At 38.7% G+C, this 24,531-nt stretch overlaps 1 protein-coding gene across 3 annotated transcripts in view; it reads left to right on the top strand.

The window, feature by feature from the left end:
• The window catches only part of ZDHHC14 (zinc finger DHHC-type palmitoyltransferase 14), a 321,372-nt gene that overhangs the window by 76,533 nt on the left and 220,308 nt on the right, over positions 1–24,531 (top strand). The window lies entirely within an intron of this gene.

The raw sequence follows: 24,531 nt of genomic DNA, 5'->3' as shown, positions 1-24,531 counted from the left end.
AGTACAGTGACTGAGGACAATTATGGGTTTTGGTCATTACCCTTCCTAATAATACTAATGAAAACATCTTCTACCAGGTAGCACTCTTTCACGGACTATCACATTTGAACCTCTCAACAATTCTATTTGGTAGTGATCCTTAGAAACTAGGTTGGAAGCAGTGTCACTGTAAATTCGAACACAGGTCCTCTAACTCCCAGGTAAGTGTTTATTCTATTATACTGTATTGCCTCTCAGCCTTGTACTCAAGTCTTTAGACTCCCTACTAAAACCTACAACTCATCTTATTTGTAATTGATGCTTGTTGAACTTAGGACAGTTGAAAGTTAAATTCTAGCTCAGACCTTACCAGGGTCTGGCTGTTTTGACTGTAGGTCAAATTTGCTGCCTATCACACATGCTGCAATCACTCACATCTCTACTGTGAGTAATGCTATCTAATCACTGTTCCTACCTAAAATGCTCATCTCTACTCTTCTCCAGGTAGCCATAAATATCCCACTCATCCTCAAATATCTCAATCAAATCCCATCTGATTACTGAAGCCTGTTTTAATGAATCGAACGCACATTGATTTCTGTTTTCCAACTCTATTTCTATATAATGTTTATTTTGCATGATAAATAATGTATCATATTAGCATTATACGTGGCTATAGGCATAGACCTTTGATTTTATTGATATAAGGAACTTCTGGATAAGGAAATTCTAACAGTCCAGGCGAGCACCTTCTCTGTGACTTTTAGCATAATAGACTTGCCTAAAGCATTGAAGGCTTAAGTGACTTGCCTAGGGTTATGTGGCCAATTATCTGCCAGAGTCCAAACTTTAACCTACATCTCCCTGTAGAGTCATTTCTCTTATCTCTCCATTATACCACATTCTCTCCATATATACCATTTCTCTTATCTCTCTATTATACCATATTCTCTCCATATATCATAAAAATGATGTAGTAGGTAGAATCTTTATTAAGCTTTATGGATAATAATTAGTAATCTCATCACCATGCTTACTAACTTAAGCCTTGGTTGGCACCACCTCCCTTAGCTTTGTCTCTCCTCTCATTGGAGGGTTGGAGGGCAAAGTATCAAACTTGTCCCAATGCCTTCCTTTATAGAAGGAAGAACATGGATTCTCAGCTCACTCCACTTTGCATGCCTTGCCTGGTTTCAACTCCACAGAATAAGATGCCCCGATACTGAGTACCCTCTGTTCTCTCTCTCCTAACCCCCATCAATTTTCTGCCTCCTTTTGTGTTTTGTCTCCCTCTTTAGATTATAAGCTCCACGAGGACAGGGACTATCTTTCTTTTTATTAATTGTATCCCCAAAGCTTAGCACACTGCCTGCCACCTAGCAGGCACTTAATAAATGTTTATTGGATTGGATTTATCCATTTAAAAACATTATTCTGAGAAGGGGTCCATAGGTATTACTGGATTGTTAGGTTCCTAAGTCAAAAAAAGGCTCAGTATCCCTGATACCCTTGGGATGGTTGTGAGCAACACCTGGACTCAAGAAGACCTGAATCAAAAACAGCCTCAGACACTGACTGGCTATATTATCTTGGGCGAATTTCTTAACCTCTGTTGTCTCCATTTCCTCACCTGTGAAATGGGAGTAGTTACAGAATCGTTGTGCAGAGCACATGAGACGATATTGGTAAAGCGCTCGGCAAGACGTAAGGTGTTCTATAAATCCTAGCCCTAATTATTATTTTATCTGAATATCTTATAAAATAAAATAAAAATAATATTTTAAAATTATTTAAGTTTAAAATTTATAAAATAAAAATAATGAAATATTAGAGTTGGAAGTTACTGTAGAGGTCGTTTAGTCCAATGCCTTCACTTTACAAAGGGGGAAACTGAAGGGGTTTGATAACGTGCTCGAAGCCACACAACTTAGGACTTGAATTTCCAGCTCACTGCTCTTCCAGGTGTTATGTTCCCATTAAATTTAGTGTTGGGCAGAGAAGAAGCATTTGCATTTAATTCCATTGTATCCTGTAATTACTATGACATGATTTAGTAGTATATAACTGGTGTTATATGGAATGGGAGTAAAGTAAGATTTGCATTACCCCAATTGAATGTTTTCCTGCATAGATTAAATTAAAAAGGAAACAAAAGAACCCTACCACTAGATGATTACTATATGCTAGTTGTCACACCAACTTCATAGTTCTCCATAATCATTTTGTTCACCCTAATCCTATTCGATCCATCTTGTATTGATTGTCTTCCCCCACATTTCCCCGCACTGTGCTCTTTTCCTAACTGTTCTTATCTGTTTGCGGTCACACAAAACTCAATTCAACCAGGTAAGTAGTAAAGTGGACTCCATACTGCACTAGGCTGTGTAGAGGAATTCCAATTATGAAAGAGATGGATTGTCCTGGTTTTCATTCTCTTTGGGGAGATAAGGCATAATGTATGTGTGTGTATGAAATAATGAAAGTGTATGAAATAGTATATGAAATAATGAGAGAGAAAAAATGAGACAATGTGCAATCAAGTTTTAGATTGTGTGGCCCAGATGGTGCATTCTATATATTGTTCTCTGGAGCAGAGATTGTGTCCTATCCTTGTTTGTACCCCTATAGAACCTAGAACACTGCCTTACACAAATAGCTATTCATTAAATATTTGTCAATTGGTTAATACAGGGATTTTGGTGACTTTGGGTTATTTAGAGAAAGAGTTATGGGGAAGGTTGTCTTGGTTTGAATTTTGGAGGGTGGGTAGAATTTAGATTGCAGAGGTAAGGGCTAAGGAAGGGGTAATATGAGCAAAGAAAGGAATGAGAATTGCATATGGGGATTACTAAAGAAGACTGTCTTGACTAGGCTAAGAGAAGAAAGCATTTAGTTTCAACAAATACTTGGGAACTTACCCCATAAATACAGAGCTTCTGAAAAGGGAATGGAAAGGAGAGACAAAGTAAAACTGCTTTTGACAGCTTCCCATTTCCTCTAAACTTACTTTCTATATTTTTTAGGCTTGTGAGCACATGTCTGATTTAAGCTTTCCTGTCTCAAATAGTCTAACTGCATTGACCGGTGGATTCAGTTAGAGAGCTGGTCGGCTTAGTCAGCTGGTCAGCTGGCCTACTAGTTTGATTCCCTCTTTCTCTGATGCCTGCCTGCCCAGTGAATGGATTATTAATGAAATCACCCAAATTGACCAGCTCTTTGGGCATCTTACAGGCACATCTTCTCACAGCTGCTCCTTTTCCAAGCAAAATGTGCTAGGAAATGAGAGACAGGGACATAAATAAAATCACCCAGGACGATATTTTCTTGAACCATCTGAATTTTCCACTTTTTCCATGACAGGATAAGAGTTTTATCTTACGGTACATCTGAAACACAGGGTAACAACTTGAGTAAATATTTGGAAATGTTAATAAATAAATTTATTGGGAAAGAGATGTTTCGGGACCTATGACACACACAGAACTTCTGCGCGACCTTTAGGATTTCTTATTCTACCAGTAGCTGAATCCCTTTCCTTTCCCTAGGAACTATTTGATCTATCTTGTTTGTTGAAAGAACAGAACCTAGATATTACATGCCTGGCTTGGTGGAGTCAACAAGTGACTGTTAAGCTCTTACTACCTATGTAGACATTATGCTGAGTGCTGGGGATACAAAGAAAGGCAAAAATAGATTCTCTGCTCTCTAGGAGTTCCAATTCTAATGGAGAAGAGAACATGGAGATGATATAGAATATATACATTGTAAGTGGAAGGAAATTTCAGAAGGAAGGGACTTGAATGGAGGAGTGGGCACTTGCTGTGGGATCTGAGCCAAGTCTTAATGGGCAGATGAGAACAGTTTGTTCCAACAGCCATGAAGGTGGGCCATGAAGGCAGGCCATGAAGGGGGGCCATGAAGGCAGCTGAAGCAGGTGTTGTGGAGGGTTTTGAGCTTAGTCAGACATTGAAGATGCCAAGGTCAGCCACTGTATCCTGGGCCATTCACAGTCATCCTAACTTGTCTTGCCACAGGACTTTGGTGACTCTGGAAGAGAGAGGGAAGCTGATGACTTTGTTCAACTTTGCCTCACTTAAATCCAATTCATATGTAAGTCAAGACACCACCTTGTGATGCTGTATGTAATGTACTCTGAATATCCTAAAGTGCTAAATTACCTATGTGATGTCATTAGCACCCATGATGTCACAGTCCTCTTTGAAAACCAAGGACAAACAACAACAAAGGAAGCCAGGGAAACTAGGAGTTAGAGGTGAGGAGGGAGGGCATTTCGAGAATGGGGGAAAGCCAGTACAAATAAAATGAATGTTACTTTTAAAGTAGTGTTTTAGTAGAAAATTAATTCTATTAATAACTCTATATTAAGAAATTAAATAAGTAGTATTTTAGTAGAAGATTAACTTTATCTGCCACAAGTTTGTTGTCCTTGTTAATGGATGGATGACCTCTACTCCAACATTAAGCCAAATTCAGTATTGTAGTAGTTTATAAGTATTCACTTCCTAACTCACTGTCCAAAGAAGAGGCTCTAATAAAAAATGGGAGGATTTTTCTTTACCTTTATCTTAATTACTAACAATTCTGTACTTATATTGAGCATATCTTAAGACTCTTGTTTAATACAATACCTTGAAAATGAAAGATTGGTGTCAAAGCTCATGTTTTTGTGTGTGTGTGTGTGACTTAGAGTCTTGGGTTCAAATGTCAGCTCCTCTGCTTATTATCTGTGTGATCATGGAAAAGGCATCTTTCCTTCCAGGGGACTCGGTTTTCTAAAAATTCCTTATATCTCTAAAGCCTTCATTTTCCCTTCATTTTTTGTCTAAGAGTTGACATCCTGACTTGATTGAATATTAAAGTAGATGAATTGGAATGCTTTATACTGTGCATACAATTTCTAAGAAATGAGTTAGCCTTTGCTGTCATCTTAACCTTCAGCAAGGCCATTCCAAATGCTCACTACTGATGTGTTTTCCTTGGATAAATTTAGTGCCAATCAATACCTGAATTTATAACAACTTGGGGGTACTTTGAAGGTAGCCAGTGGAAAAAACAATGACCTCTCTTCTCTACCTCAGCATGCTGCTGCTTTAGGATGGAGGAAAATAGTATTTATTTCATAAAACTAAAGCTACATTTACTTACTTTGACATTTTAATGGAGCCATGATTTCATTGAGGTGGATACTCCTGCCCATGCAGATCATGCTCTCTCCATATCATCTCTTTCTACACAAATCTTATCCCAAAAGATAAACTTTTGTGTGGAGAGAATTTTCTCTGGTACACTTAAATTAATTTCTTGGTGGTGCCAGGATAATACTTAGGCTTCTCATTTGTTATCACTTGTTCTCATTGCTTACTCACTTATTTCCTTTTCTGGTCATATATGTCCTCAATGATATCTTTTAGACCACTTTTTGAAAATAAGACATCATTGGTAATATGCTGCGGCCTACTTATGTCTACCATAGTCCTCCATACCTTCCTCTCCCAAGTTGATACGAGGTAAAACTTATGGGAATCTTGAACTAGGAAAAGATATTAAAATATAGTCCGGGTTAACATTGCAAAAATAGTTGAGTAAACATCCCATTCACGATTCCATTCCTTCTGGGAACACTCACTCTTGTAGCAAAAGGAATCTTCTCCCCTTATGTGATATCTTAATCCTTTCTCAGTGGAGAAAATATGTTTCAACAGTAGCGCCATGGATATTGGCACTTGTTGACATTGGTGTTGAAGAGATGAGTTTCTGCAACAAACAGTAAGCATGGATCACTAGATCATAGATTTTAGAGCTGGAAGAAACCTTATGGACCACTGAGTCTGTCCTCCTTTTTCAGGTAAAGGAACTGAGGCCCAGAGAGGGAAAGTGTCTGGGGTCATAATTGTCTGAGGCAGAACCTGAACCTGGGTCTTCATGATTCCAAATACAACATTCTAGATACTCTGCCTGCTTCTCCAAACAGTTTGGGGTTCATTCATTCATCCATTAACCAAATACTTATTAATTGCCAGGGTGCGAAGTATTATGCTAAGTGTTAAAAATACAAAGATGTAATAACAGTGATTATATTAACAACAGCCTCTAACATTTACATAGCACAAGGTTTGCAAAGCACTTTACAAATACTATCTCATTTTACCCTCACAATAACCATTGGGAGTTAGGTGATATTATTATCCCAGTTTTTACAGATAAGGAAACTGAGGCAGATAGGTTAAGTAATATGTTTAGGGTCATACAATTAGTAAGTGCGTGAAACTCAGGTTTTCTTGATTCCATTTCCAGCACTCTATCTCCTGCCCTACCTAGCAACAAAGAATATCTATATAGACTTCTATCTCTAGGTATATTTGGATATATACATATATAGATGCATACATGTAGACGCACTTAACACAGACCTTGCTCTCATGTTTCTTCCAATCTGTTAGTACCTACATGACCTCTCCCAATCACTTTACCTCCTTAGGCCTCCATTTCCTCATCTGCAAAATGGCAAGGTTGGTCTAAATGGTCTCTAAGATCCCTTCTGACTGTAATGGCTATGCTCGTAGGAGAGTAGTAGACACAAATGGCCCTGCCTACCTGGGGCTGGATACCTGGGCATACTTGGGAAGAGATTGGCTGTTCCTTTAAGGAAAGTTTACCACGGCACACATTCTGTGAATACCTATGCAAATAATGATACAAGGAAGAAAGAGCTGAATGCAAAGGAGAGGGCCAGGTCCAAGTACAATGCAGTGTTTTATTCTATGGCTGAAAGGAATCATTTAAGAAAACAATCTTCATGTGGCTGAAATGATGCTTTTAAATGGAGAGTAATAGGGGCAGCCAGGTGGCACAGTGGATAGTGGGCTGGACCTGTAGTCAGTAAGACCTGAATTCAAATCTGGCCCTCAGACACTAACTGTGTGACCCTGGGCAAGTCACTTAACCCTGTTTGCCTCAGTTTCCTCATCTGTCAAATGAGCTGGAGAAGGAAATAGAAAACCACTCCAGTCTCTTTGTCAAGAAAGCCCCAAATAGGGTCATGAAGAGCCAGGCACAGCTAAAAAAAGTGATCCAACAACAACAATAGGGAGGAGGGAAAGGGGAACCCCTTGCACTAACATTGCTGAAATGAAAAACTTCCTACACTTGGGATCATTGAGGAGGAGTGCTTGGGCATAGAGAGGGTGGGGGGACAGAGGCCATTAGGAGCAAGGTCACAGTGGGAGCTGTACAAAATGAAACAACCACCCACTTATATGGAATAGGATGATTAAGACGATTATTGAGGAGCTGTTCCACGTCACTCCCAAAGAAAGAACAAAGGAAACAGGCATAATTTGTGGCAAAAATAACTCCTTTGGGTTACCGTCAGTCATACATCGTCATCATCAAGTTATTTAAAAATTTATATTTAGTATTTGAATGTATTATCTGGGGTTTGTAGCACATATCCTTTCTAAATGTGTTTTATTTAAAGCAAAGGCCAGGGACCTGCTTATCTGGGGTGTTGACGGAAGGATTCTTTTTCAGGTACAGATCCCTTTCTCTTCTGAAATTCTGTGATTCAGTGATCTGTGAGGCATAAAAATGACGAAAGTTCAAGTCTGGATGGCATTCTGTTTCTTGGGACTGTGGATGTTTCCATGGTCGCCTCTAATGTAGTGGCACATGAACTCAGCGATTCCAAGGCCTCCCTGAGGCAGCTAGTTGGTTCAGCGGATGGAGTGGTCAGCTTGGAGATAAGAAGACCTGAGTTCAAATGTGGCCTCAGAGGTGATCCTGGGCAAGTCAATTAACTTCTTTTTGGCTCAGTTTTCTGAACTGTAAAATGGGAATAACAGAGCACCTACCTCCCAGAGTTGTTGTGAGGATCAAATGAGAGAATATTTGTAAAATGTTGATCCCAGTGCCTGGCACCAAATAGATGCACTTATTCTCTTCCCTTTCCCTGCAAGGTTCATTACCCTGGCCCAAGGACTGCCAGCATCCTAGAGACCTGCTATAGCTCAACAGACTTTGAACTTCCTGGGGTGAGGATGGATGGACTGATCTGATATTGATGTCTATCAGTGTTCACGATCAGTACCTCCCACCAGCCCATTGCTCCCTATTAATTTAAACCTTTGCCTAAATCCAGAGTTCCTAACCTCGGATCCATGGCCTTGTTTTGTTTTTTATAAAAACCAAAAAAAGTCTTTCAATATAATTGGTCTCCTTTGTACTTCTCCATGTATTTTATTTTGTGCATTTAAAAGCATTATTCTCAGAAGAGGCTCATAGGCTTCACCGTACTGCCAAAGGGGTCCAGGTGACTGGATGGAACTGTTAGCTTTGATGGGTTGAGGAAGACCTAATCTCACATCTGGCCTGATGCTTCCTAGCTGTGTGATCTCAGGAAAGTCACTTAAACTCTGTTTGCCTCAGTTTCTCAGTTGTAAAATGGGTATATAGCCTCTACCTCAGTTGTTGTGGGGATCAAATGAGATGACTGTAAAAATCATGATGCAGTGGTTGGCACATAGTAGGTGCTGTATAAGTCCTAATTCCCTTCCTCCTCCTCACCCCTCACAAAGTTAGGAACCTCTGGCCCAGATTAGTTGGCAGTTACTAGTTTTAGTTTAATGTGACCTTAATACTGAACAATACACCCCCAGTTCATCACAGCTTTGCTTAATGCTCCCTACCACAAGCAGAATCTTTTATTTAATTATATGCCTGGATTAAAAAAGCTGTGTGTTTATAGGGTTTACTTCTTTAGATTCCAGGCATACGTTGCTCATTTTTTAAAAAAAAAATACAGTAACCATCATATGCTGTTTGAGTGTGGATAATGTAAGCCTGTTCCTTTGGTTGAGCTTGCATTACCTTAATTGATGTGCTGTCAAGGGAATTTGGACTATGGATTTCATAGCCTAAATTAAAAAGAAGGATGTTCAGCAAACCTTATGGAGATCACCTAAAGCATGAGAAATGTTCTTTTTTATTTGAGCCCAGAATAACTGCATGCTACAGAACTATTTGCACATCCCCCCCCCAGTTCAAATTATGTTAAATATTTTTAACAAAAACTGCCTGTCCTAAAAATTCAGTTATGAACTAGATTTATTCATGAATAACAACAGGAGTTGTTATTCATCTTGACATCTCATGGGAATTAGGGAATTTTCTTCAGAGTAGAACTCTAAAGGGACCTGTATATTCATATTTCTTCTATGAGTCTAAGATGCTAAATGGATAGACTCCATCTTATAAATACAGTGATGCTTCATTATTTTTGAAATATTAATAGAAAGGTTTATTGTTGGAGGTTTGTTGTGTTTTTTTTCCAGTACCTGTGATTTCATTGATGTAGGGAACTCCTTGGTGAGTTATTTCTCTCCAACAGTGCAAACCAGTCACTGTTCTACAACTTATTCTTTGAGAAAATTGAAGGTGCAGGGGGTGAGGGGGAAGACCCTACCCAAGGTCTACAAACTAGTATGTGTCAGAGGTGGGACTTGAACCCAGATCATCCTGACTCTGAGGGAGGAAGAAAGGAAGAATACGACCCTTTATGAAGGACCTACTATGTGCTCTCATGGGAGAAACCATGCTCTTATGATACCCATTTTACAGATGAGGAAACAGAGGCAGGCAAAAACCGAAGTGACCTTCTGTCTAGGGTCATCAGAGCTAGTAAGTGTCCAAGGCTGGATTTGAATTTCAGGTCTTTCTTCCTGACTCCAGGTCTACTGCTCTATTCATTCTGTCATCTTGCTGCCTAATATTAACAAAATCAAAATATTAATAGCAAGATATTAACAAAAAATATTCACATAAGACCTTTTAATTCTTCCCAATCACTGAGTTAACTTCATTCTCCATCGGCAACTCTATCTCTCTGTCTGCCCACTCTCCAACTCCCTTCTGCTTGTCTCCGTAGGCTCAAACTCCCTTAAGGGCTTTCCATGGTTTTACTCAGCAGATGACATATTAGACTTAGACTGTTGAACAAAAAGAGGGTGGAGGCTGGCTGGGTAGATGTTGCTAAAGACTCAGTTTCCCCACATATTTCTTCCCTTTGTTCAAGTTCTAAGGTTCTTTGATTTCAAATAAGAACTTGTCCTGACACCCTCCTCCCCCCATTTTTTTAGCATTGACCCTGATCACCACTATCCATAAACACTTGACCTGCTGAGAAGACTTGGAGAGACAATGGAAAGAGCTAGAAGAGGGTTTTGGTAAAATGTCTACTTCAGAATGATTTGGAGATGCTAACAGATGCTTGGGCAGACAGCAATGGGCCTGGATTCAGGAAGACCTGAGTTCAAGTCATATCTAAAACACTGAATAGTTGTGGGACTCTGGGCAAGTCACTTAACCTCTGCTTCTGTTTCCTCGTGTGTAAAATGAGGATAATAATAGCACCTACCTCAGTAGGTTGCTGTGAAGATACATTTACACGGTATTTGTAAAATGCTTTGCAAACCTTAAAATGCTATATACATGCCACCATTATTATAAGCTATTAAAAAAGAATTTATATTTGTACAATATTTGTATTCTAGGTCAGAATAACTTCCTTTAATATATAACAATCCACAGTATATTTTTGTGTTGATATTAATTTATTTAAATGTAAATGGTTACAAATTTGACTAACGATTGATAAATATTTAATCATATAATCAATCAGTTTTTGTGAGAGTGCAGTTTACCTTATGATCCCAAAGAGTAATCCCCAAGCTCCCTCCAAATAATTTCTTGTTAGGCATCTCCCCCCCAGTCCAGAATTATATCAGATATACTTTACAATATGACTACTGAAAAAAAAAGAAAGAAAAGAATATAACTTAATCGATTTTTTAAAATGTCTCTAATGTATCCTCAGACTATTAGACCAACTAAATTAAAAACAAATTGAGACTAGCACTCAAACTCTTTTCCCAGCACAATATCTTTTCCCAGCTCTGGAAAATTTTACATTTCCTATTTTGTTTGGCCATGGGGGGTGGTGGTGTTATTGAATAAAAGCTAGAAGCCAAGCTTATTTTATCTTTTGTTAATGCTGTGCTTTGCATATAATATCGTGTTCAAATGCATTTCAAGCCATAGTTCAATCACTGGATGTCAAGTTCACTTGAACCAGAAAGCCTGCTTTCTTGGATTTATTTAATAGTGCTATGGATGATGCCCTTGGTTACTTTAGGCTGAAAATAGGTCCTTTGGTTTGGATGCTGCCCATTTTAATACTCTTATCAGCTGAAGGGCTTTGTCAATTTCGTTTCCCAGAAGCAGGTTTGTGGCATAATCTTTCCTTGGGAGGTGCTACCAGACATCTGTTAGAGGCAATAAAGGGCCTCGAACATGAAGTCAGCATGGCATTTATCTTTTGCATTACGTTTCCTGGGAAGTTTGCAAAGCATTTCCTAATCTAAATTGGCAGGCCACAGGAGCACCACAGAACTTCAGATGCCTACAAAATACAGCCTTAGTTTTGAAAAAAAAAATTGTACTGGTGTGCGCAAGGGTCTGAAAAAGTCTTAAAAGAGTGTAGAATAATGGATCTCTGTATCCTCTGATAAACAAATGCAACAATTTTAAAAGATAGAGAAAAGGAAGAAACCTATTTCATCTTCCAGGCCATATTATACAGAGGGGTTTATGGTGCTTGGCTGATTATTGGATAATAAAATTAGAGCTGGAAAGATCATCTATTCCTCATTTTATGAGGAAACTGAGGTCCATGGAGGTTGAATAACTTGCTCAATGTCACACAACTACTCTGACTTTGGATCTAAAATTCTTTTCTGCTGTATCACGCTGCTGTCTCTGCTTGATGTGGGATTAGAATTGTAAACATATAGAAGATGATAGAGAATTCTAGAAGTCATCAGGTGTCACCCGGGCATTTTTACAGATGGTCAGATTTGCAGGTGAAATAGCAGTATATTTGGAATTGTATTACTTGTATTCAAACTCCAGCTCTGTTTGTCTGTGGGCAGGTCGCTGAACAGCTTCGGGCCTCAGTTTCTTCATCTGTAGAACAAGGGGTTCTGGACTAGATGGCTTCTTAGATCCTTTCCAGTTCTGAATCTTAGATGTTAGAGGTTAAGTGATTTGTGCAGAGTTCATTGCAAGGCTATAGTTACATGCAGAACTCTGACTCTTCTTCTGGTTTCCTGACACCAGATCCACCGGTCTTTCCACTGCATCCCTTTTCCTGCTTCCCCAAAGGAAATAAATCACTGGTTGCAGAACTGTTTGATTAAAGTTTTAAACCCCTATCCTTAAATATGAAATTTTATCCTTTTGGTGTTGGGAGTAATTTGGAAGGAAGCCCACAAGGCCAAAAGAGGAATATTTCACAAGTTCGGAAGTAGGTAGGGATGATGACGAAAGTCTCCCCCATCATCACCTTGACTCCCACAGTGCACTTTGAAGTTAACAGTAATCATAATTAATAGGACACACAATTGCCCGCCATAGAAGCTGGATTAAGAATGGCATGCCACAGAGTAACTAACCAAAGTTCCTCGCTGTTTTTTAGACAGCGGGAATCATTCAAAAACCAGTGTAATTTTCTTCATGAGGAATATAATGCAGTCTTTCTTATAGTCAGCTGGGGATATAAGCCATCCTTGTTAGGAAGAGAATGACTACCAAACATAACATCACCCCTTTCTCCCTTCCCCTCCCCCCAGTTAAAGCAGTTAGCTTTGGAGGAAAAAAAATAAAGGGACGTCTTAGTCCATTGTCTGCTTTGGTTCAATCATCAACACTTATCTCAATGTCAGATGATGGGCCCTGATAGCTGACATTTGTAAGTCCCCACCCCCTTAATGTGATTCTTGGGGGAAGGAAGAGATAACATCAGAGTAAGAAGAGAGTGGATGGGAATTCTGCTTTTCACAATAATGTTGGTTTTTATTCCAGTTCATTTAATTTTACAGTATCCTAGGTTCTGGTTCTTCTGTAGGGGTCACAGCAAGTCACAACAGCCTAACAGGCTGCACTTTTTGAACTAAGTGGGTGGTGCTGTTTCATGGATTCTTATTGTTAAGCATCTTTACATTGTGCTATAAGCTGTCACCAGCCCATCAAAAACAAAGAAGCCAGTTTAAAGAAACTCATACAACATAAGCGAATACAGAGTAAATTGACTTTAAAGTATTGCATTTGCCTTATGACAAGTTCATAGAAATGTTGTTTTGAGTAGGATATGGGAAAAAAATAGCATGTCTTTCACCAGCCCTCCCACCACCTTTTCCTCATGGCCCTTGGCAAGTTCATACCATTCTGGCTTTCTCTAGACACTCTCTATCAGTTTGATTGATCTCAATTTAAATCTTGGTATGTGTTTTTTTCTTTTAAAATGCGGAGAGTTTTTTAGGTTTGTTTTTTGAGGGGGCAGCAGTGTTCAAAGCAGTTTCTAGGTGGTTATTAACAGAAAAATCTCCCTTTTCTCCCTCCCCCAGTTCCCATGGTGATTGTCTTCATTTGGTTAAGCATTGATTTTGTGTGTTTTAATTAGGATCTAATAGTTCCCATGAGCAGAGAGTACTGCCATTTAGTAGTTTTTATTTCGTTAATGTTTATATGACACAAAACTGTAAACAAGCCATTTTGGAACTATTTGTAAGGTATAGGTTACATATTGTTATTTGCCTTCCCCCACCCCAACAGTAGTCTCCAAAAATCCTGAGAGACAGCCTTATAAAACAGAGGTTTATAAATTTCGTTGAAGTTCACTGCTTAATCAAGATTAAGATTCCAGACCAATTACCAGAGCAGCCTTAGACTGTATGTAGTTTTGAACAGGTGGGGGGACTGAGAGCTGTTTCTGAAAAAGTGGCTGTGAAACAAATTTATATGAAGCAAATACTATTTTCCCATTGGTATATGTTGTCATTTTAGAAATTATTCAGTAATATGTTATTCCAGTGCTTCATGATGGTGTAAAGGTGACCCTTCGGGGTCCTGGAACCCCATGCTCTTGGAACACAAGCTTTGGTAGCTCCTACCAAGCTGGAAAGGCTTCAGGTGCAGGCCTGAGGATGGAGAGAACCTGGTAATGGTGTCTCAGACTCAGTAAAACTTAAGCCAGTCTTCCAAACTCTCTGTTACTATCAAGGGCAGCACCATCCTTCCTATCACCCAGGTTTGCAATCTCAATGTCAGTGTCTATCCCAGGTGATTCTTCCCTTTCACTCACCACACACATTTCTACTCAGTTGCCAAAATTTTTTAATTTCTTTCTCCATAACAGCTCTCCCATATCTCCCCATCTCTTCACTCATACAGCGAAGGGGAAGGGAATGATTTATATGATGCCTAGTATATACCGGGCACTGTGCTAGGCCCTTTTATAAATTTTATCTCATTTAAGACTCATGATAACCTTGTAATTAGGTACTGTTATTATCCCCATTTTACAGGTGAGGAAACTGAGGCAAAGAGTGGTTAAATGACTTTCCCAGGGTCATACAGCTACTAAATGTCTGAGGCTGCATTTGAACCTAGGTCTTCTTGACTCCAGGCCCAGTGCTCTATCCACTGTACCACCTAGCTACCATCCTAGTTCAGCTTCTCATTCAATAGGCTCTGCACTGGTCTTGTCTTCAGTCTATCCCTCCTCCAATCCAGCTAAATGATGCAGTGGTTAGAGTGCCCAGCCTGGAATCAGGAAGACCTGAGTTCAAATCCAGCCTCAGATACTGACTGCGTGACCCTGAACAAGTCACTTACCCCTTTTGCCTCAGTTTCCTCATCTATAAAACGAGCTGGAGTAGGAAATGGCAAACTACTCAGTATCTTTGCCAAGAAATTCCCACATGGTTGGAGTCATGAAGAGTTGGACGAGACTGAAACAATCGAACAACAAACTCTAATCCACCCTCCACACAGCTGCCAAGTGGATTTTCCCAAAGCGCAAGAGTTGTCTTGTCACCCGTTTCCTTCCACTTAGCCCTCCCTCTCTCAAATCAAAGTCCACTACAAGTCATGTCACCATTTCCCTGATTCTTCAAGAACACAACAACCTCCTTTCACTTGATAAATGCTCTTAACTTTCTATGCCTTCTAAGATCAGATTAAAAACCCCTCTGTTATTTAAAATTCTTTACAGTCTGATCTCTATCTATCTAGTCTTCTTATACATTACTTCCTTCCAACCATAAGACCCAGCCGTATTGGCCTGGTTTCTGTTCTTTACACATGATGCTTTATTTCCTCCTCTCTCTCATGACTCTTCCCTCTTCCCACTGAGTGACCCTCTGTTTCAACAATCCGGCTAACAGCTGCTGTGGGGGTGTAAAACCAACAGCAACCAGCTTACGGAATGCTGCAAGCCCAGATTCTTTTGATCTGCTTTACTAAGGAAAGCAACGTCAAGGGGTTAACATTCTTACTTTAATCCAGTGTACAAATATCATTTACTTAGTTCAGGGGGAAAAAGCCAGCAGCCTGAACCTCAGAGCAAATATAAACAAATTACAAACAGGCCAAATACAGTTCATAGTTACCAAAAAGCATCAACATCTGAGTTCAGCTGGAGGGCTCTTAACTACAGCTGCCCAGAGTCTCCTTGTCAGCATACCACCACAAAGGTTCAGCTCAAACATCTTCCTGTTGGAGTCTATCTAGTTGGTATTGATTTCCTTTCTAAGGCTACCTTCCATTTATTCTGTTTGTGTTTTGTGTGTACTGATATATATATATATATATACATATATCTCTCCTATTTGAATGTATGATCCTTGAGGGCAGGGGCTGCTTTTTTTCCCTAACACTTAATGCATTCACATGGTAAGTGCTTAATAAATGCTTGTTGATTAATTAATTGAGAAGCTCATGATCAGAAGGTCTGTCATGTTAACTCATGAGACACATTTTATTATGACATGATGGGTCTTGATCTGCATTTGTTATGTGAGTACCCATATAGGTCCTTTTAAATATTGAAAAAATACATATTTATTTTATTGTAAAAAATGTATTTTCCTACCTCCCATTATTCCTGATTTTTATTACAGAATTCCAAATAGCTACTTGTAGGAAATAGCAACAAGCTATAGGCTTGTTCCTCTTATCCCTTCATTCCTTTCCAGTTTTGAAGATCTACTGTGTTAAGGAGACACATTTATTTTCCATGTGGGTAGTGGAGATATATTGGAGGATGAGTGTGTATGTGTGTTTGTGTACAATTTGTGGAAGCATGACATGAATTATTTAGATTTGAGGCAGTTCCCCATTCTATGTTTCAGATAACAACATGTTTATTATATATAGATGCTGTTGGTAAAAACTATTCAGAATGTGGATGTAACATCTGTAATAATTTCAGGCACAATATAATGTGCAGTTTATTTAGTATTATTGCTTTAGTTTTGTCAGAAGATGTGATTAGTAGCACATGAGCAAATAACCTCCCTTCCTTCTCTCCCTGCCACATTCTGACCTTGGGAAGGTGTTGGCACCTGTTAAAAGGTCTCTTAGATCTAGGCAGAGCCCTGGGACACGTTTGTTATAGAACATGTGAGTTAAAACCTTCAGAATGGATAACCTAGGAAAAATTGAGAACGGAGCCCCAGAGATGGAAGTCACATAATTTCTTGATGAATGGAAGTCTGAATGATTGAAAAAACATTTATTGTTTCCTATGTGAAATCCAATTCACATGCTCGACATCACTTATTCCTGATTGTCATCGATGGTTTTCTTTGAAAATGAAGGACAAACAACAATAACAACATGTGCCAAGCACTTTGCTAAGCACCAGAGGAATAGCAAAGTGAGATAATCTTCATTCTCAAGGAGCTCGTAATCCAATTGGAGATGACACATATAAAAAAAAAATTCTGTCTTTTATGCTTCCTCAACTTTTCTATGTTTTGAAATTTACTCTGAATTCTTAGGTTTTATAGCTGCAAGGAACCTCAGAGATCATCTTATCCAACTCTTTCATTTTGTAGATGAAGACATTAAGGTCCAGGATTTGAACTCAGCCCTTCTGACTCAAGACTCATTCCTGTTTCCAACAAATCACAAATTCTAGATTTAGAAATCCATTCATTAGGATAGTGATGTTAATTATGAAACAAGACCTTTGAATCCAATTGACATGGAATCATGTGCTACTGAGCTAGCAAGATTCATAAATAGCTTTTGATGCCACACTTATAGGAACATTACTGATAACATATAAAAGTTCTTCTCCCTAATTCTTAGATAATTTTTGAGTTATCTGCAGCACCATGTTAAATCTGCAGAGTCCTTCTCAGTTGTCGAAAATCTTCCTTTAAAGGTACAAACCTCCCCACCCCCTCGGGCATAGTTGTTGAAATATTCAGCAATTCCCTAATTCCTGCATCGAAGCGTTTTGGAGGTTCTTGCTGTTTGTTGAGATAAAATCACAGAACCTCTCCACATTGAGAGTGAGTTGAGAAATCATGAAAAGCCAACTTCTACCCAAATCAAGCATTCCTCCCTCTTAAGTAGGAAACTGAAATATGCATCTTAAAACTTTGTTCCAAATTCTTCGTTACCCCCAGGATTATAAAATATCTTGCATGAAACTGGGTATGTTACACAAAATTGCTTCATTCTACTCACTCATTATAGAAGATGGTTTTGAATAAATTGGGAGGTAATTTGTTTCCAAAAAGAATAACAGCTGCTCACTACCATGGCATGTTACTTGTTTTTTTTTTACTTAAAATTATGCCTATTGGAAAGAAACTCTGATTATTTACCTTTGTGACATTTGTGTTGAGAATGACAACAAGAGGTAGGAAAAGTATGCTTTTAAATACAAGGTATTCCAAAAGTCTTAAGCTATTGAAGTTTAAAATTTCACCAAAACTTTTGGGCCACTCTGTACATTTATCCTATTTGAGACAATAAGTGAAATGTGTATGATTCCAACGTAGGTTCCTTTCCCGACTGCAGGCTGTGTTGTTTGGCTTGGCAGGAGGCTAAATACGGGCTGACTGAACTTGTAGATGTGATTTATCATGGAGAATCTGACATCACTGGGCTGGAGCAGAGATAAACACTTTGTTGGGTCTGAGAGAGCTTGCTCTTTGGTAGGGCTGGGGAATTCCCAGGTGGCCATTACCAAGAGCACAAGCTCATTCTTTGCATCTTATTGTAAACCATACTGGGGATTCCCTCCCTGCAGGTGTGACTACAAACACTTGATAAAGTGGGGAGGAAGGGAAGTTCGTTTGAGGGCGATCAGGTGGTTTTAAATGAAAGCCTTCTTGATCAGGGCCTGATGAGACTATGAATAAGTTTGATTGTAAATTTTAATTCCTCATTGTTGAAAAATGATTGTTACTAAAAATAGTTTTAATTGGAACATTAAGCTGAGGCTGGAGCCAGACAAAAGAAGGCTGGGCAGATAGCTGGGTTTGGGTTTGGGAAGTTTGCTTTTTTGAATGCATTATATGTGCCCTGTTTATTATGAGACCTACAGCCTGCTTGGCATTCTAGAAGTAAAGGCATTCTCCGTTGTTTAAAAAAAAAGACATAGTCTCTCCATTCACATATATGATGATAAGTAACAGAAATTATTACTACATTTTTGTAGTACATTATCCCCACATTTTTGTCAAGGTATTTAAGCTCTAAGCTTTCTATTTATTTTACTGATTTACTCTCCTTACTATGTCCTCTTCCTGTCTTTCGACATTTTATGTTGATTTATCTAGGTGGATCAGTGAATAGGAATTCTCTAGAGTACATGCTACAGATTTGGGTATTTAATCAATCCATAAGTATGTATTAAGAAGCACTTACTGTGGGTCAGGCTCTGATCTTGGGGCCAGGGAATGCGAAGACAAAAATGAAAGAATCACTGCCTTCAGGGTGAAGAGCTAACATTCTTCTAGGAAGATAATATGGGCATTGATAAACACACACATATTACACATATATTATACGTATATATATGTATAATACACACACACACACTATGCAACACACACACACACATTTAATATGTGCAAAAGAAAAATCAAGGTAAATTTGGAAGAAAAGACAGACATTGTCCTCAAGGAGCTTACATTCTAATGGTAAAGATAAGCACACAAAAGGCTTATGAAAGAAATGGAGGGATGAAGGCTACCTGTGTGAGAGCCTGGTGTTCAAGTCTGGAAAGGAATGAGGGTTGGCCAATCTAGGCCCTTCCCCAAAACGGAGGTCCAGGAGAAATTCACAACTGGTAAAAGGGATTTTCTAGGGTGAGGAGGCCCCAGATACTCTTGGAAATTCCACGATGAGACTGTAGCAAGGCTTGGTATTGAAGATCAGAAACACCTTTATATAGAAGTTGGAACTTGAACTGAGCTCTGAAAGAAACAATGGTATGGAAGAAGGTGTGAAGAGTTGTCTTTCACATTTAGTACCCAACTGTCTGGAAGAGCAGGAAGTTATCAGACACTACCAACTCTGGTAGCGGTGGAAAAGGCCAAATCCTCTGACAGCCTATTATCCTAACTTAACATATCATCTGTAAGCTTTTCTACTGTTACAAGTAATTTATAAAGAACTTCAAGGTTTAAACTTCTTTTCTCATAAAAGCCTGTAAATCAGGTAGAATAAATAAATTTACAGTTTAAAAAATGATGCCCAAAAGGTTAAATAATCTGTTCATTATCACAGTAAGTTCTGAAGCCAAGATTTGAACCCAGACTCCCTGACTCCAACTCCAGCACTCCTTCTGCTACACCATCCACATAAATGTTATCTACTCACGTATCTACCTTCTGCCATAACTGGCATGGTTCTGCATTAAACATTCTGTCACTCATAAGACTCTGGGGTTAGTAGAAGAGTATTTTTTAATGCTACCACCCCAAAATTACCATATTGGGTCAGATCAAGGTCTCTCCTCTGCTAACGACACTTAGGGATATTTTGACGAATGACATGGCTGCTCTCCTGCATATCCAACCTCAGTAGGCTAGGGGCATAACCTCCAAACATGGTAGTTTCCTGTAATGACTCATGGCATTTGTCATGCATGAATTTAAACATTTTCAAACCTATTTATATTTTTAGCCTGTACCACTTCTTGGGAGTAATGAGTTCCATGAACTTACTACTTACTATGTAAAATAGAATTATTCTTGAATCTAAAGCTACCTCTTTCAAAATGCAGGGGATTCCACCTAGTTCTGTCATTCCAGATTTGGCATCCTGTGTAAAAGCGATGAAGACTTAATTGGAATGGGCTTATGGTTTCATTTTCATAGACTTTGAAAATATCCCTTCTATTGCTTCCCTGATTTTCATTCCAGGTTTTGGAAAGAAAACTATATGCTGTTGGTATATATAATAATAGAGCTTTTGAACATTTCAATAAGAAAATCACCTTCAGATTATAAATTTGCTCCACTTTCTAGCTAATAAGAAATTACTTTTTCTCTCCCTTTGTTGTTGTCAGGGCTGTTACCATACTGAGAAACAAATCCATGTTAGGGAAAGGGGGAATTATCATCACTTGTCTTCTGTCTTCCTATTATGAGACACAGATTATAGGCCTTATCAGTGTAGTCTTTATATCTTGCTGTACTTAGAGAAGGGTAATTCTTACTGGGTACCTTTTCTTTCTTCTTTTAAAAACAGGAATACCCCTAATTTTGTTTCACATTTCAGTTTCCTGAAATAAAAATTAGTATACTTATCTAGTCTTCTCTTTTATCATCTGCTTTTCCTACCAAAGCAAAAGGATTATTAATGGCTTTACCCTGAATCCAGAATCTTCCTTTAATATATCCTCGGGGGTACCTATGGGAGCAACCTGTATGACATGCTTTAATGCATTGTCTTACTCAGCAGACTTTATTTCTGTGCACCCCACAGGATAAGAGGAAGCCTGTCCCATTTCTAGAATAGTTGCTGGTGATATTAGGAACTAGAGTTCCCCAATGCCAGTAAGAATAATGGTGCTTTGTTAGCAGTTCCTTTCCAAAGGAGACATCTGACATGAACTGCAATCATACATATGTGTGTGGGAGGAGGTATTATTTGTGTGTATATACACAGTTGCCCCCTTTGGTGGAAAGGTGGAAAGTGAATACTTGATAATATAAGAAAATGGATCAGAATAGTGGGTTCTAAACTTTTTTTGTGCCATAGACCCTTTGGGAAGTCTGGTGAAGTTTTTGGACCCCTTATCAAGTATAATGTTTTAAAATGCATTTGAATACATAAGATTACAAAAGAAACCAATTATGTTGAAGTACAGTTATCAAAATATTTTTTAAAAGTTGCTGGACCCCAGCTAAGAACCCCTTTTGTAGAATCTTTCCTTGATCATTTAGGCTTTAGGTATGACACTGGTGGGCAGGGATCCAGGCTTAGTACTTGCTTGCCATTTTTTTGTCTCAATTAAGATGAATGCATAGTATTAGCTATTACCCTTGTGCTAACAGATAAGGTGATTTTTTTTAAGATTAGTGTTCTCTTGAATTTTAAAGTTCATTTGAAGCCATACAGTCACAAAGAGAAAAGTCCAATGTGTTATACTGTGGGGTGTCTCTGTTTACTCCCTTTCTCTAACACTTTTATTTGTTGTTTTTTTTTTAAAAAAAGACCTAATAATAGTAGGGGTTTTTAAAATGTCAGTATCAAACAAAATTTTTTAAAAAATTGTTCTGTAATTATAGTGAAAGCCAGCATGGCAGAGTAGCTAGAATGCTAGACTGAGTGGGGAAGACCTAGATTTGAATCTTGCTTCCAGAAAGTTAAAAGCTGTGGAACCATGGTCACATTAGCTTACCTTTCAGAGACTCAGTTCCCTCATCTGTAAAATGGGTATGATAATAGCATGTGCCTCACAGGAGTGTTGTCAGGAGCAAATGGGAGAATGCATATATTTTGAAAACCTTGAAGGACTATAATAATGTGAACTTCTGTCATAATAATTGATATTCTTGTCACCAACTTCAGGGTTTGGATGAGAACCCATCCTCATAGGCATTACACTCCTCATGTGAGGGTTTTTTTTCAGAGATCAGTGAGAAAGTTACTGGTCCTTGAAGCAATTATGATCTAGAATCTTGGACCCTGAGTATGAAGGGACCTTTGAAACCACCTAGACCAACTCCTACCAGAGCAAGAAGCCCCTCTACATTACCCTTGAGAAATAGTCTTCCAGCCTCTACCTTATGACCTCTAGGAATGAGATACTCGCCATCTCCCCAGGGGGCCATTCTACTTTGGGATAATTGGCTAGAGGGTTTTTCTCTTGTGGAGCCAAAATTTGCCTTTCTGTGATTTTCACCCATTATTTCTAGTTCCATCCTCTGAGGTTAAGTAAAGTTTAATCCTCCTTCCACAAGAGAGTCCTTTATATACTTAAAAAAGAGCCAGATGAGGCCTTTTCTTCCCCAAGCTATGATTTCTTCAGTTGTGTGGCATGCACAGTTATGTGGTATCTCCTTTTCTTCTCTTCTCCCCACCACCATGTTGATTGACCTTCCCGGACACACATCAGCTACTTCTCAATGACTTATCCAAAATGCAGCATCCAAGAACTGAACGTAGTATTCTAGCTGCAGGCTGACCAGGGAAGAAGAAAGGAAGGTTATCCCTTGCTTCCCTCCTTCTGGACTCTGTACTTTTGTGAAAAGAGCCCACTACTGGATTACCATTTGGTACTGCTATATTGCGTTGTTGACTCCTATAGAACTGTTCATATTTTGTTTTCTTGTACATATATAAATTTTGACATATGTAATTTCTGAAGTTTGAGTTTAATTGTGTGCTAAATAACTCACCTGTAAAGCAGTGTGGTATCTTGGTTAGAGGGTTAGGCTTGGTGTCAGGAAGACCTGAGTTTAAGACCCACCTCTGGCACATACCAGCTCTATGACCATGGACAAACTAGCCACAAACCCTTCTTTAAGATAGGGGTTCTTAACCTGGAGTCCATGGGGGTTTGTGCACTTTATTAGGAAAAAGTCATTATTTTCATTATCCTTAAACTGAAATTTAGCATTTCCTTAAATTTTTTAAAAACATGATTCCAAGAAAAGGGACCATAGGCTTCACCAGATTGCCAAAGGGGTCCAGGACACAAAAAAGATTAAGAACCTCTCCTCTGAGATTATAAATTGCAGAATAGTTGCCAATCTCCTCTGTGGATAGAGTTTGTATACCGGAGTCTGCCCTAGAATGCAATAAATGGGAGCAGTTTAGGGATTGCCAAGCTGCTCTGGGAACCAGACATGCCCCATTCACATCCATTCATATATAATCAGCCATGACCAGACTATGTCTGGCTACCTGGCAACCAAGTCCTCTTTCCTCTCCTGTATGTATCCTCAGGTTCTATAGCACTCTTTTCTTTTCCCTTTTAAGGTTGTCCTTAATATTAATTCTAACCAGATTTCACCTGTAGGAATGGTTGTAGGTGAAGGGTCCCACAGCGTGATTTTCCCCAGCCTGTTCTTCCTAGAGATGGCCCTGAATGTAAGTGTGCTAAGGAGGGAATCAATATTTTTCTATTTTATTCTTAAGAAATAGAATAACTATTTCCATAACATAATAGAATAGGAAAAAAAAGGTGATTGCACATAAAGCTGCAAATCTTTTATGTACAATTTGCTATTCCTTTTAAATAAACAATAAAGTTATCATATAACTTTCTTTTTTTCCTTTTCCTTCCTAGAGGTGGCTACCTTAGATATCAATATGTATATATGTAAAATCATTCTATACATACTTCTGCTTATCATTTCTTTCTCTGGATGTACATAGTTTCTGGTTAATTTGGGTGTTTATAATAGTCAAAATTACTTACTCAAAGTTGTTTTTAAAACAACATTCCTGTTACTGTATACAACATTCTCTTGGTTCTGTTCATTTCACTCTTCAGTATTTTGTGCAAGTCTTTCCATGTTTTTCTAAGATCATTGAGCTCATCATCTTGACATTTCCAAGGTTGGGCTATTTCCACAAAGCATTTTTGATCATGACAGGACACACTATACCAAACACCCAAGGGATGGCAAGCCACTCTCTTCTCCAAAACAGCAAAAAGTAAAGGTGACCACATATGGGCCATAGGGCAACTGTCTGGACTGTTATAACTTTGGACATTATATTTTAATTGGGAGATACATGATACAGTCCCTCCTCTCAATGGGCACTAATGGTCTAATGGTCACTCTTTTTTAAAGATTCAGAAATTTACACTGCATTACATTCTGCAACCCAGAAACTTTTATTCTCAATGATTTGCTTCTCAAGAAAGGTTCTGGCTAAGATGAGTGGGTCAGGCATGCAGAATTGATGTGCAGATTTTCGTTCAAGAATTGTCACCAAAATTCATCTACCACAGACCTACTTCAGGTTAAGTACTGCCTAAAATGGCTGTTCCCATACTTTCAATGATGCAACTGGAGAACAAAAGTATTCATTCTCTTTCCTAAGAAGAGCAGTTTTTTGTTGTTCAGTCGTTTTTCAGTCGTGTCCGACTCTTCATGACCCCATTTGGGGTTTTCTTGGCAAAGATCCTAGAGTGGTTTGCACTTTCCTTCT

Source organism: Trichosurus vulpecula, chromosome 7, assembly GCF_011100635.1.
Source record: "Trichosurus vulpecula isolate mTriVul1 chromosome 7, mTriVul1.pri, whole genome shotgun sequence".
Lineage (NCBI taxonomy): Eukaryota > Metazoa > Chordata > Mammalia > Diprotodontia > Phalangeridae > Trichosurus > Trichosurus vulpecula.
Note: the sequence above shows the minus strand (reverse complement) of the source record. Positions and strands in the feature narration are given on the sequence as shown.